At 47.5% G+C, this 14,225-nt stretch overlaps 1 protein-coding gene across 10 annotated transcripts in view; it reads right to left on the reverse strand.

Moving 5' to 3' along the window:
* Nucleotides 1-14,225, reverse strand: part of HIVEP3 (HIVEP zinc finger 3) — a 114,148-nt gene that overhangs the window by 68,602 nt on the left and 31,321 nt on the right. For all 10 annotated transcript variants that reach the window (XR_008731329.1, XM_055704662.1, XM_055704659.1 and 7 more), the window contains one exon: nt 2,418-2,482. The gene's annotated coding sequence lies outside the window, so the exon portion shown is untranslated. The remainder of the gene's footprint in view (nt 1-2,417; nt 2,483-14,225) is intronic.

A 14,225-nucleotide genomic window follows, 5' to 3' on the forward strand; every position in this document is an offset into this window, starting at 1 on the left:
TGCACTTGCCCCAGCCTGCTAAGAAAGGTGCCTCATGTTTATGGGCTCATTGCTATGAAGAATAATTAATTACATTTTGAAACCCCTTTTTGGAGAGTGCTGTGCTGGCTCTTCAATGCTGACTAACACCAACCATGGTCTGGGCTAGGCTTAGAGCACTGTACTTACAGCACAGGACTTACTTAAGATCAAAGACAGCTGCAGAGCTGATTTATCATGTAGATTTTTGCCCAAGATGCTGTTCTTTGCCCCACTCATGGCACACAGGGCATGTTAACTTGGTAGAAATGGAGTTAAGCAGAGATTTTTTCAGCAAGCATAAAGCGAACGCTGCCTCCCACAAGCTCAAGCACTCACATTTAAGAACTGCCAACTCAAGAATGCCTGAAAAACATTTTAATAGTGTTTTCTCCTATAGGCTCCCTTTTCACTCCTAAAGGTATAATAATTAGGAATAATGTGAGGAAGCTTCCTGAGATGATTCAGTATCATCTCAAATGTTCATACCATCCTCGGTCTCCTCTGATGAACACATGGGCCCCAGCTGACTTTGTTAAGAACTCTGCACAAAAGTTAACATTTAAAGAATTGGTCAACAAAAAGGCGCACCTGCTGCCTACAGCAGCGAGCACAGCCATTCTCGGGCAATTCAGGCTACTTTCCACATATTTTTTCCATTACTGGAAATGGCCCCTGGAATGGCAATGGCAATCTCCTAGCTGGATGCAGTTACTCCAGATGGAAAGCACTCCAAAGAAAATTCAGCAGTGAAAATGAAGTGGTAGTAAAAAACTAGGTCCACCCAGTTAAAAGCTGTAGGAGGCCTTCTCCCCTGTGAACCTCAAGGCATGGTGAAGGAAGGGAATGAGAGCTTCCAGCAAGCTGGCTGCAGATGCCTGGCACTGCTCCGCTCAGCTCAGATACAACCTAGAGTAACTCAGGAGCATCTCGTTGCATTACACCAGATAAGAGATCTTGTTCCCACTGCTCTGTCTTTCACTTGGTGCATCCCTCCAGCTGGCAGAGGCAGGGGGGCTGGCACAGGCCAGCCCTCCACAGAGCTCCTCTGCACACAGGCAGATGCCTGCTGGCTCCTGGACTTAGTGGGACTAAGGTGGGTGGGAAAAGAGACTTTTTTTTTTCTTCCTTATTTTCCTTCCAGTTTCTGTCCTCCTTACCTCAGTCAAAATCTACCTTCAGACTTGAGCCTTTTAATATTCATCACACTTCCCCAATTCTCCCATTTTTTCTCAGAAAAGGCACATCTTTTGGTTTCACTTTCATCTCCTCCTCATGACCCGAGTAGCTTCTTCTTTCTGTCATGTGTTATGCCTCTACTATTTTTGCTTATCACTTTCACTTAGTGTGTATTCTGCACTGTGCTCTCTGCAGAGCAGCACAACAACAGCTAATGCACAGCAAGACAGCACATGGCATTGGCACATCAGCAAATCTTTTAAGAAAAAAAGTCACATGGATTTTGTGGCACATGGTTTCCAGCTGTTAACATTGCATGTCTGTGGGCATATCCAAAGTACAGGCACTAAAACTGGGCATTCCAGCTATTATTTCTATTCAAACATAATTTCTTAGGGTTTTACTCTACATGCAATAGAGCGAACATGAACAGAAATGCCTGTTTCATTTGCAGTGCTGCTAGAAGATCTGCCTGTTTATTGCTTGTGATAACTTTTACGCCATTTGGGCAATTTTAACTAAACTTAACTAATTACCAACATCTGACATATGTTAAATATATTTTAAATCTTAGAAGTTTTGTGGAAGTGAGTGAACTAAGTAAAACAAAAGTTCCTATTGCTGCTCCTCTGAGGGACAGATGCAGCTCCCTTCTTATTGGCAGCCATTAAAATGTCCCATCTACGGAAAAGCCACATTCAGCATTTACCCCTTTTTAATTTACCGAGGAATCAATCTGGACAGACACATCTGGACAGAAACATTTCAGTAGCTCAATATGTTCCCCAGTTCTTGCAAAAAACCTGCAAGTCCACACTTTACAAAAGCAGATGAGGTGATGGGCAAAGCACAGGGTGGTAGGGCACTCTGCTACCTGGAGATTGTGGCCTTTGCAACTAGATCCCAACTGCAGCTTTGAACAAAAGGGCAGGTGCCGCCTCAGACATTCAGAGTGATTCATGACAGAGGGATTTACAACGCAAACTGGGCAGCTGTAGTAGATCCCCTGTCACTACCTCTTGTAACTAGGCTTAGAAATATAAAATGCTACTGCAGCACTGGGAGGACGCACCAGGCAAATGCTTCTCAAATATATTGAAGATAAAGCAAAATAAACCAGACAAAGAGCAAAGCAAGTCCTGCTGCCAGGTTAAGCCCACTGCAAAGGACAGTGCACACATCCAGGCTAAGTCACTAGAGAAAAAACAGAGATTACTTACAGTGGATTTGGTAGTCTGTAATTTTGATGCTGTCTCTCTTCTGTTTGCCCACAATTTAATTCAGTCTGTAAAAGAAACAGCATGTTGGAATTGCAATGCGCGTACATTAAAATGCCATCTCAGCAGTGAGCACACAGGACTTACATCAGGTGCCCTGATGGAGAGGATTGCTTGGTAACCGAAACAGTACACAAACTGAGTCCCAACAGCTGGAGAAGCCCTTGGTGACTGCATTCACCTCCTTCAGCACGTGTGCCCTGATGGTGACGTGCATGCTTACAGCAACCACAGCGCCAGGGGCATTCCTCCTCCTGGACCAGTGTCAGCTGCAGGCAGATGCAGCACAGCCAAGGCAAAAGCTCCACAGCCTGGCATGGATTTCAGGTCTGCTCAGATACTGAGTATTCAGATCAGCACACAGGTGCCACAGCCCTTCCTGCAAAGCTCCTATTTAGTCCTGAGTTTTGCATTTAGACCACATTCAGTTTTAAGTAGACCATTCAGTTCCTCCATACTTGCCTTCCCCAAATTTCCTAACAGGACCAGAACTGATCTGCACACGGGTCAGGTTTAGCTATAGGAAAGCAACATTCCAAATGAAGATCTACTTTCAAAAACGACCCTGAGTATGGACCGTGCTCCAAGTGTGCTTTATATGCAAAGAAAAAGACATTTCCTTCACATTGCACACAAGGATTGCAATTCCACATGAGAATGTTTGGTTTCCCCAGGCTGATGTCCCTCCCCATCACGAATCCTGTGTCCCATGGCACCTGTGTAGCCCAGCCTGCAGCAGAGGAGTCTGAACCTGCCACCAGAGCTCAGCTCAGCGAGGAACACCATCAGGACTAAACACTTCTGTCTTACTTTCCTACATGGCCACAGAATTTCTGAACCACAGAAGGACCAAAGGCAGAACATATTGCTTACTAAAGCACCTTCAGAGGACAATTCTGATTGCACAGAAACCCCGGTTTTCAGAAGCAGTTTAAGGTCTCTCAGGCTTTGTGACAAATTTATGAAAGCTCAAGGGGCTCCCACAGCTGGCTGCTGCAGGACAACCTCTGACTTTATGGCTCACATGCCCAAAAGAGCTTTGCTCCTGTCACCTTCTTCCACCTGCCTTTAACCCAGCTTGCCACCACCTTGCCTTTTTACCACAGCATGTCCAAATCTGCACTGCACCTTCCCTATTGCTCAGCCTCCTGCCATCACAGACCTGATCATGCCTGTCAGATCTCCAGCCCCCATCATTTCCTTCCTCCTGAAAACACAGTGCAGCAAGCCCCGCTGCACCTCCTTGTGCCAATACCAGCTGTACAAAGGTGAGGTTGCAGTGTGACGCCACCTCACCAGCCCACCTCTCCAAACAGCAGAACCCCTGAGCGTGTGCCAGGGCCTCCCAAGGGACACGTGTACCTCCCTGCACAGACACCAACTCAGTCCAGGCAGACAGGGACATACAAACATCTAAAAAAGGGTAAGTCTGGAAGCTGAACACTGTGGCAGGTAGCATCCTCTCCCCTGAGTAGCATGCCCAACCACATCCATGAGAAAATGGTCATTTTTTCACCACTTAAGTTTTCACTCCAGTTTTGCCATCCAGACTCCCAGAAGCTGTAATTTCAGGAAGAGCAAAACAGCAGAATGATGGCACTGCACTGCCTGGACACAGCCCTGCCCACTCCCAAGTCCCAAGATCAAAGTGGAAACATGTTTGGTGAAGTGTCATAAACTCCATTTGAACTTTGTGGCCACCACACACCCAGGCCCAGGGAGCACTCATGTAGCTGGGAAGAGGGCTGAAATTCCACCTCCCTTGGGGCCACGCCACCTAAAACCCAGCTCAAACAGCTCAAACCACTTCAGTCCTGTTGGCATCTGGCATCAGCTGATGCCTCCATGCTGTGTTATGGACAAGGCATCCCTAAGAGAGGAGGTGCCTCCTGCACTGCTGTGAAGCACGTGGTGATGAAATGCAAGACATGACTGTCCTGCCCCTGAGGAAGCTGGATTCCATGTCCCAGGTTATCCTCCCTGCCCCATCACCAGGATGGTGTATTTTGTCTTTCCAGATAGGGCTGGCCAACCTGCAGCCAAAAGCACAGCGGTCATGAGCCAAAGAGAGGAGAAACAAATGGGACCTTCACCTTGCAGCTCTGTGGGATGGCGGAGAGACAGGAGCATCCCCTGTGCCCAGCTCCTACCTCCAGGCAGTGCTCTGTGGGTGAAGAGCCACAAGCTGGACGGACTCATTGCTGCGCTTTGTGCACCAAGAGACCTTGGGTCCTGCAGGTGTTTCTTGCTCATGCCTAGAGTCGCTGAAGCGTTTCGACCCAGCAATCAGCCGTTTCAACAAGTGACAATTTATCCATCTAGGAGTCCCAATGATGGGCTCAGTGTCACATACCACAGAAAATAAACGCTGCCATGAGGAGCTTGCACACTGAGAGAGGAAAGAGGGAGCATGCTCACAGGTGGAGCTGAGAGAGATGTGAGCAAAGCAGGGCAGATGCACATGGGCAGTGGTGCAGGAAGAGATGTACAGCAGCAGTTAATGCTGGTGGGCTCTGCAAAAACTCCTTATGCCCCCTCACCCATCTCTAGCCCATGCAGCATCGTCATGTCTGTGGTGCCTGCTCTGGACAGCCAGTCCTCCAGCCACCCTCGAGTAGGAAATTCCCCAAACCACTGCCATCATCATGCCAATTATGGGAGTTCTAGACTGAAGGGGGTAAGAAGCCGTGAGGGTCCTCCTCCCCTCTTTGCCAAGGGACCATGGACAAGCAGTGCTCCCTTTTCCTCTCCAACTTCTGCTTCTGCTGGAGAAAGGAGGACTCTGCTTTAACAAGAGTTGAAGTTCTTCCGAGCAGGCACGTGGGGCCAACATGGGGCAAGGGAATCTCCATGCTGACTCCCAACTCACCTTTCCCCATGCTCTGGGGCAAATGCTGCTTCCCTAAGTGGCTACAGATGGCTAAAAAAGTAGTGACAGAAAGGATATGTGCATCCTCCACAGCTCAGAGCAGCACTTGGGATGGGCAAAAGACTGCTCCCTCTGTGCTCCTCTGGCTCGATGATAAAAGAAGCATATCCGTATGAAGTGTGAAGGTCAGTCTCAGGCAGTTTGTGTCCATGCGCAGCCCCCTTTCCTCTAACCCCACTTCCAGCTGACGACCCACGCCATACTTACCCTCCGCGTGCCCCTAGTCTCCTGGCGCAGCTGGGCAAGGAGGCAGCTGGAAAGGCACAGCAGTGAGGGGAAGGGACGAGATCCACGGGGCAAAGGCTGCAGGCATGAAAGGTACCCGGCGCTGATGGTGAGGATGGAGTGTATGGTCAGAGGGGCAGGGGGACGGCTGTCCCGGGCAGCGCCCGCCATGCACAGGCCAGCAGGAAGGGCAGCGCAGTAGGGGCTGGGCACACTCCCTGGGAGAAGCCGCTCACTCAACACACCTGAACACTGCTGCCTAACCCCTGCAGCACATTCACACCCTGCCCAGCTGAAACTGCCTGATCCCCGTCTGTCCCAAGGCAGACACACAGGGTGAGTTTTACTCTTTTTCAGTGGCAGCTAATTGTTAGAAAACATATAAATTCTTTTTTAAAGGATTTTTAAAAAAACAACCCACAAAACCAGGCATCTACCAGCATGATTCACACATTTGATTCTTAAACCAAATTCTCACATGCAACATCTGCAGAGTTGCTGTAGCCCTGCCAAGGGAAAAGGCAATCCAGTGCTAAACTCAAGTGACTTGGGTTCAATTCCCACTTCGGTTACACATTTCCTGTGTGAAACTGGGCAAGTCATATCATCTACGTCCGTGTTAGTCCCCGTTTCTAAAACGGGGATACTTCCTTATTTCACAGATGTGTTGTGAGTCATTCATTAATGTCTGTGAGGCCCTCAGATACTACGGGAAGGGAGAGACCCACAGAGATGAACAGGGTTCCATGGAACTAGAAACAGACAGGACATCCAGGAGACTTTCTCTGCTCATTAAAAGGTCTAGGATTGAATGCTGTGCTTATTAACTTGTACTTATACCCTCCATGGTTTCAGCAGCTTCTCTCCTTACCTTTCCAGGCAGCCAAGGGCACCAGTACCTGCACCATGAGGAAAGCAGACAAACAAAAGCAACTCTGCATTTTGCCAGCAAGGCACATGCAAAGGGTTAATCTATTTTCATAACTTAAAACCATATTTCCAGAAAAGCCTTTGAGTCAGAACAGAGTAATTATTGCAAAATCTGCATATTTTAGACCTAAACATTCCCAGAAATATCATCATTGAAACTAGGAAGAAAAAGGAAATAATAACAAAAAAAAAAGCTACTAGCCCTGTGCAGCCTGGCAAGCACCACCACCAGAAAGGCAGAGAGGGAGCAAAGCTCTGCACCACGAACCCAGACAGGCAAACCACAGCAGAGAGCTCCCTTCCTCCTGGGCACACTCACAGCGCCCAGGACACGCAGGTTGATCCTACCTGCCAGGCCAGCACTCGGCTCGGCCCCATCCAACACACGACTCCGGCAGAGTTTTAAGGCAGAGCCAGCTCTCACACACAGCCTCGCTCATGCTGCCTGGACCAGCCCACAGCTGCTCTGTTTCCATCCTTAAGCACAACTGGGATTTGAAGTCAGGCTCCTGCAGACGGTAAGGGCATGGCAATACACCACTCTTATTCCAGAGGTTGTTTGTTGGTTGTTCTTTTTTTACACTTGTAAGGAAACTAATTCTGTTCTCTTGCAAACAAAACTGAAGAAAACCAAGTTCTCTAGCAATGTTTAAGATGACCCCAAGAACCATCCAATGCTTGTGACTGTGAGGAGGCACGATGTGCATCACTGTCACACCTCCTCCAGGGGACTCCAAAAATCTCTGCTGCTTTCACTTCTCACACACTCATTGGTGCAAGGAAGTCATTAGTAAACTAATATTTTGAAACTGCTGCTACATAATGATTCTTTCAAAATTCATCTGACTTGAAAATTCCAGACCTGCCAGACCAAGAGTGGGAAGCCAGCTTTTGGCGAGATGTTGATTCTTTCCGAGGTAATGTGTCTTGCATACAGCTAAAGCAGTAATTCCCTTTCCCCGATAATATGTTCCCCCTGCTGAGACTTATGGTTAAACTCATGTATTGAGAAACCTTCCAAACGTTTCTACATAGTTTCAAACCACAGGAGTGAGAAGAAAAAAAAAAAGGACAACTACAGTTCAGATGGAGTTTATGATTTCTGCTCAATCTCATAATTGCAGGGTGAATCAGTGGGAAACGAGGTTTTAGTCAATACCACAGTCCCTGGTCTCACGGCCAGCGAGCTGTGTGATCAGCTGAAAATGGTTTCCCTTGACCCTCCCCTGACTTATCGATGAACCTGGCCTTCGAGGCTGCCTTGCCTTCCTCCCCTGGGTGCACACCGCCATGCCTGGGCAGCCCTGCTGAGCACAAGGGTCACTGCACACTGCCCGCTCTGCTCTCCACCTGCCTTGTGCAGATGCCAACAGGCCGGGGGTAGGGGACGCATACTGCAAACCCCCGGCAGGTACAGGGACTGTCCCAGGCTATTTTGCTGTGTGAGAAGCAGAATCTTGCTTCAGGACGAAGTTTGCCCTTCTGCAGAGAGCATGTGTAAAGCCTAGAGGCTGAGGTGGAGTGAGGTCCTTCCGTGCCACTGACTCCCAGGGTCAGAAAATGGATCCTGGCTCCTTTTATTTGCTGGTGTAAGAGTAGCCTCACTTGCTCCACAGCTGGAGGGTGGAGGTTTGTACCAGCAGCTAGTCACTACCCTGCTTCTCCTGCCCTGAGGAACTGACTCCTCTCGCTGTCTGGCGAACCCAAGGGCTGGCACGGGGCAGAAGGAAGCATGCTGCGGGAAGCTGAACAAAGACAGACAAACCACAGTGGAGGTCAGGCTGCTAAAATGTTAAGAAACAGGTAACCGGACAGCTTTCAGACATCCTGCTCGATGCTGCCTCACAGCATGTGGCCCCAGTTTGAAAAGAGCTGTAAGCAGCCGCTGCGATGAGCAGGGGGTCCCAGGCAGACCCATGGCACCCCTGCAGCCAGGTCACGCTGCAGACCTGCAGCAAGGCAGATAGAGCATGGGTCATGAAGCTGTCGTTTTGCATGCGTAGGCGTCCAAGGCTCACTGCACACATCTTGCCAAGCCCTATGCAAATACATGCCAGACCCAGAACCCTGCCATGTCGCAGGCGGCGTGCATCATCTGTATCTGAGAACCAAAATTTCTATCACAGTAACACAGCAGTGATTTTAGCATTCAGTGAGAGAAAATGGACCCCAAATCAACCACCAAAATGGAAATAAGTTTGTCCCAGCACTTTTCGTATTTCATTTTACCCAGCAATGATACACAGCAAGTCCCAGGTCCTGGCTCCTCCTCACACATCTGGACTTTGTGTCCATAAGGGACCAATTTGGAAACTTCTCTCATTGACTTTAGGAGAACAATTAATGGAGTAAAAGGTTACCCAGCAGGCAAGCCTGCAGCTATGTAAATTAGATGGTCAGTTAATCACTATGCAAAATAGTACCGAATAACAGAAAAGAGGCAGCAACAGCAAGGAAATCATGGCTGCATGTAATAATGCGATTAATTTCCATTCCTTGCAGGGTATTCTACAGTGTTTTAGATACACAGATTTTACCACCCATGATTTGGACCCCACACTAGATGACATAACTTCTATACGGTTTTCTTCACAGGGACACAGAGAAAGCTCTGTGAAAAGATTGCAACTATACTCTTTTCAGATTGGAGCTAGTAATAACTCATTTAGCCTTCCTCAGCTCTCCACAGCAGGGGTAATGCTAGGCACAAGCCTGCATGTCCTAGCTTCTTGAGTGATGCTCACCAGCTGTATTAATATATTTTCCTTTCCAGTTTATTTTGCATTTCATGGGCTTCCTGAGAGTAGTATTCCCCTCAGGCTTCACTAAAGAAAAAAATGGAGAAAAAAAACCACCCAAAGAACAAGTTCACTGCCTTGTTAGCTGTATCATTTAACTCAGCCTCTGGTTTTTCTACAGTTGGTTACTACAGGAGTTGAAGTCATTCCACAATAGGGAAAATGAGGCATTTTGGTGTATTTCACAAATATAAGAAGAGAGGGCTACTTTCAGCTGATTGCAGAAGTGACCAGAAAGGACAGACTGATGCAAGTGTTCAGGCAGTGAGGCACTGCCCTGACCAAGTGCATGCCCAAGAGTATGGGCAGCGCACCATCACCATCGGGCCAGGAGAACTCCTCCCTCTGCTCTGGTCCAGATGAGCTTGCCCTAAGGATGTACTTGCAGGACACAGATGGGTCAGTGATGTTGCCTGCAGGGCACAGCAGGTTTGTAGGACTGAACAAAACCAAACGAGGAATTTGAAGACAATGAAAACAATAAAAATAAACTTTTAACATGCAAATTCCATCTCTGCTCCTTGATAATTTTACTCTGTGAGCTATTACGCAAGCTGCTTTTTGTCTCATTAACAATAAAGCAGAGGCAATTAAGCAAAATGCAATAAAACTTAAGCAAAATAAAACTAAAACAGACTCCAAGATTATTGTATAACCTCACTAAAATGACAAAGTGATCTTTCAAACTTCTAGTTCGCTTTGAATACAGAAGCAAGAAGAAATGCTACAGAAAAACGTCTCCAGAAACATTTCTCCTTGGGAGTGGAGGTCAACCAGTGGCTGCAAGCTGCATTATCATTTATCCCTTTGCAGAATTACAGCCCAAGCCCACAGTAAAGCTCCCTCTCCTTACACAGTCACAGAAAAACAGGGCAATGAGGCATCTGTTCCTGAATGCATTTGCACCTTGGTGTATATCTACATACACATCAAACAGTGCACCAACACACCATACTCAATCAAGCCATGTAACCGTCAAAACAGAAACAACTGCTGAGGTTTCACCAGTTTTGGTTTGCCACCCTTTCCATGTCAGCACATACATACAACCAAACTGACAACCTTTTCTCCAATGACTTAATTTTTTTTTTTTTGCGTGATGAATTCATTTGTCCAGGTTTACACAGGAGCTTCAGTTTTCTGCCTTCAGGGACACATTAGGTTTGAAAAACTGGGTATCCTTTAAGCAGCACATTCATGAGACGGTGGAACTGGCCTGCAGACAGCACCTTGTAAAGGCACTGTGCTCCAACCAGCCAGGCAGGCAGCGCCAGGTGGCAAGCAGAAAACCTCATCTAACACCTGAAGACAAGAGGATGTTCTGCCTTGTGATCCAGCCACCCCCAGCCGCCCACCCGTCACTGCACATGCATTTCCAAGGCCCTGTGGACAGAAGGGCATCTTTGCATTGGTTTCTGTAACCCACTACTGTTACAGATGAAGATGCTCTGACAGCCGCTGCTGGCTGACACATGGGAAACAAACCAGAAACCAGCTGAGCTGAGGCGGGAGCAGCTACTGCCCGAGCCAAGGCTCTGCCATGGGCAGATGCAGCATCTCACATCCTGGCTGGATGGCACGGAGCGGGACCTCTGCCATAATTCACAAAGGGGTGGCAGGTTCATTTTGTTAATATATTACTGACAGCCCAGCTCCAGTGTTCATACTTTGTTTTGGCTAGCCCATACATAGTTACTTTCTTTTCCTTTTAATGTTTTCTGGTTTATATATAAAAAAATAATCATTAAATATCTATGGGTATTTGTAATTTCCCTCTCTAAGGAAAAAAAGTAAATTTACAAGGTTTTGGAAAACTCTTGGGATGTGCCAAGGGCTGCATCCTTCCCAAGTTTAAATGCCAGTCACCAGTAAAGGTGAGAGGCGTTTGAAAGTCAGCCAGGAAAATCTGGAGCATCACATCCGACATGTACAATACAGAAATAAGCCAAATGCACAGAGGCCACAGCCTCCAGAGCTCCTCGCAGAGGTGACTGCCTGTGCTGCTCACTGCAGCGCTCCCCACAGCCTCAGCAAAACACGTTCTCAGCAGAAAGTTTCCACAGAAAACACAAAAAGTGCTGCCCTCCCAGCCTGCTGTTTTTTCCTCCCCCCTTCAACCAAAGCAGAGAGGGATCAAGGCTGATAAAGCACCCCCTGCCATGAAGCTGCCATCGCTCTGGCTTTAGGAAACCCAGTGCTGACCCAGGACCAAAGGTGCAGAGCCCAGCCTGAAGCCACTGCTGCAGGGAGACGGGAGCCAGGCACCCATCACACACAGTGGCAGCAAAGGTCCCTTTTGCCCAGCAAACTGCTACAGTGAGACACACAGGAATGAACCTAAATCTCCTTAATCCTAGCCCCCTCCCCTCAGAAAAAGCCAAACACCAAACCCACCACAAACCAGAGCAAATGCACAGCTGGGCTGCGACCCCCACATTGTCCCTGGCACTGGGCAGCGGGGAGCAGCAGGTACCCCCCTGCCACCCACCTCAGGGTGGGCTGCATGCCCCTGCCCCCAGCAAAGGGGCTGCCTTACAGCCCCCGGGCACAAGGGCCAGGCGTGGCCAAAGGATCTGGGTTGTGCCCTGCAGGGGCTAGCTATGGCTTTCATAACTGTCGGAGTCTGGTAGCAGTGGGGTCGGAACAGACCCGTTCCTCGTGCCACTGAGGAGTCCAGCTGCTCCCATGCCACCCCCAGGGGAGCTATTCGGCCTGCGTCACTGCAGCTTGCCCAGAAGAAAGCAGCTTTGCTCTCCATGCAGCAAAAAGCAAGCTTATATTTTTTGCCTCACTTCCCCAGATCATGGCATGCCAGGTGGGAAATCCCTGCTGCTGTGGACAGTTTGCATCACTTCAGGTCATAACCTCGCCAGATCTCACTGGCTACAGCAGGATCTGGAAGAGGTTGGTATTTTGCTGGAGGTCTGCAGGGAAATCCAGATGGAGATGCAGCAGACAGCTGCCCTACACCAGAGGAGCAGCTACATCAGTGCCCCCAGGCTGGGAGGTTGGTGGAAGTTTGTGACTGAAATCCAAAGACTGATCATTAAAGATCTCATAAACCCTTCTGGGCAACCACAGCCTAAAATTCCCACACTCTGCAGGACAAGTGGCTTTTCTTTCCTTGCTTGCCCTGCAGTACGGTGCAAGGTTGCTGCATGCTCTCACCCAGCTGCCCCAGTACTCCAGCATCGGAAGCAATGCATTGCGTTAGCCAAGTTCCTCAGTGCTCTGATATCCAGTAAGGATAGAAAATACTTATAGAAATACAAATACATTATTATTTCTCTGAATTAGGGAGATGCAAAAGCAGGATGTAGATGGGGAATTACTGCATCTGTCCGCAGTCTCTGAAAAGAATAAAAAATTATCAGATCTTCCTAAGTAGAGCATTACTTTCTGGACACAGCATCAATACACAACGCTGTATTATGCCAGTTTGTATCTTATTTAACCAAACACAAAGAGGAGATGCTGAAAGATTTCTGTTTAAGTGACAGTGAAAAAAACCAATCCTGGAATCTCAGTGTAAACAATTCAACAAGGAAACTTTCCCCACTGATTCAGGACCAAAGACAATGGGGTTTTTCCTACCCTCAATGAAAAGAAATCCAGAAAGAGAAGAAAATAGTCCTTTTATTTCACTACAGGCAAAAATAGAGCTTCTGATCTATCACCAGGCTGGCAACCTCCTATCTACAGAAACAGTCTTAACTCGTTGGGAGCATATACTGAAATTCATTTGTATCTTTTCACATAATAGAAATGGTGAAAAAAGTAGAAATACATATTACACGCACTCTGCAAGCGCCTGCCTGTCCCCAATGCCACCTGCATCTCGAAAAGCTTCCTTGATAAAGACTTTGCTGTGTTTTCATTACATGGTAGGGGAATTGGTAGAAGAGTCAGTTTAATTAACACAACTTTTCTCAAGATAAATATTTTCTCAGGCAACACAGAGCTGCTGAAGCGCCATGCACCAGCAGCTGGGCAAAGGGAAGCAGATCGATGAACACTGAACCAGCTGCAAGACGTGGTGCAGCTTGTGCAACTTTTCTCCCCCAGCAACGTGCCTCAAACCTCACTTCGAAAAAATAATATATATATTTATATATATATATATAAAATAAATATATATAAATAATATATATCCTGCAGATGTCCGCGCACGTGCACACATATGTATGTACATCAGTGATTCCAAATGACAAGCCCTTTGGAAACAGCTATGGAGGGTGTGAAGCCATGTCACTGCTGGAAGCCCCTGGTGTTCCGCACACCAGCGTTGTGGAGGTTCAGAGGGAAATGTCACATTTCAGAGATCTCGTACTGCCAGCAAAGGCCAAGCCAAGTCACAAAAAGCAGAAATAAGTTTAAATCAAATACATTTTTTTAACAGGAAAGAAAGAAAAAACATGACTGAGTTTGGCGGGAATGCTGTTAGCTTTGTAGGAAGAAAAGAATCAAGTCTGGGCAGTGTTTGCTTCCTTGTCATCACAAGCTCTACAAAACTCCCTTGTATGCACATACAAAAATACACCTTATGCCAGTGAAATGAAGCAGCATTTAATGAGAACCAGAATGTGTTTTGGTTAATTTCCAGGTGATTGGCCTTTTATTAACAGGTATTTCTTGTAGATGAATGCAAACATTTACAGTAGGGACCCTATCGGCTCTGTGTCCATCTATTCTGTTTTTTCCCCCTCATAAACTTGTTGCTCAGGAATCCACAGCAGTAGCCTTCACTGGGGCAATGAGAGAAAACCCAGAAGAGGATTTTCCACATCTCCACCACCCCAGACAGGATCTCCTCCACACCAGAGAGCCTCCACTCTTTTAAATCTGACTGGATTAAAGTATCAATCAAAA

This window comes from Falco cherrug, chromosome 3 (genome assembly GCF_023634085.1).
Source record: "Falco cherrug isolate bFalChe1 chromosome 3, bFalChe1.pri, whole genome shotgun sequence".
NCBI lineage: Eukaryota > Metazoa > Chordata > Aves > Falconiformes > Falconidae > Falco > Falco cherrug.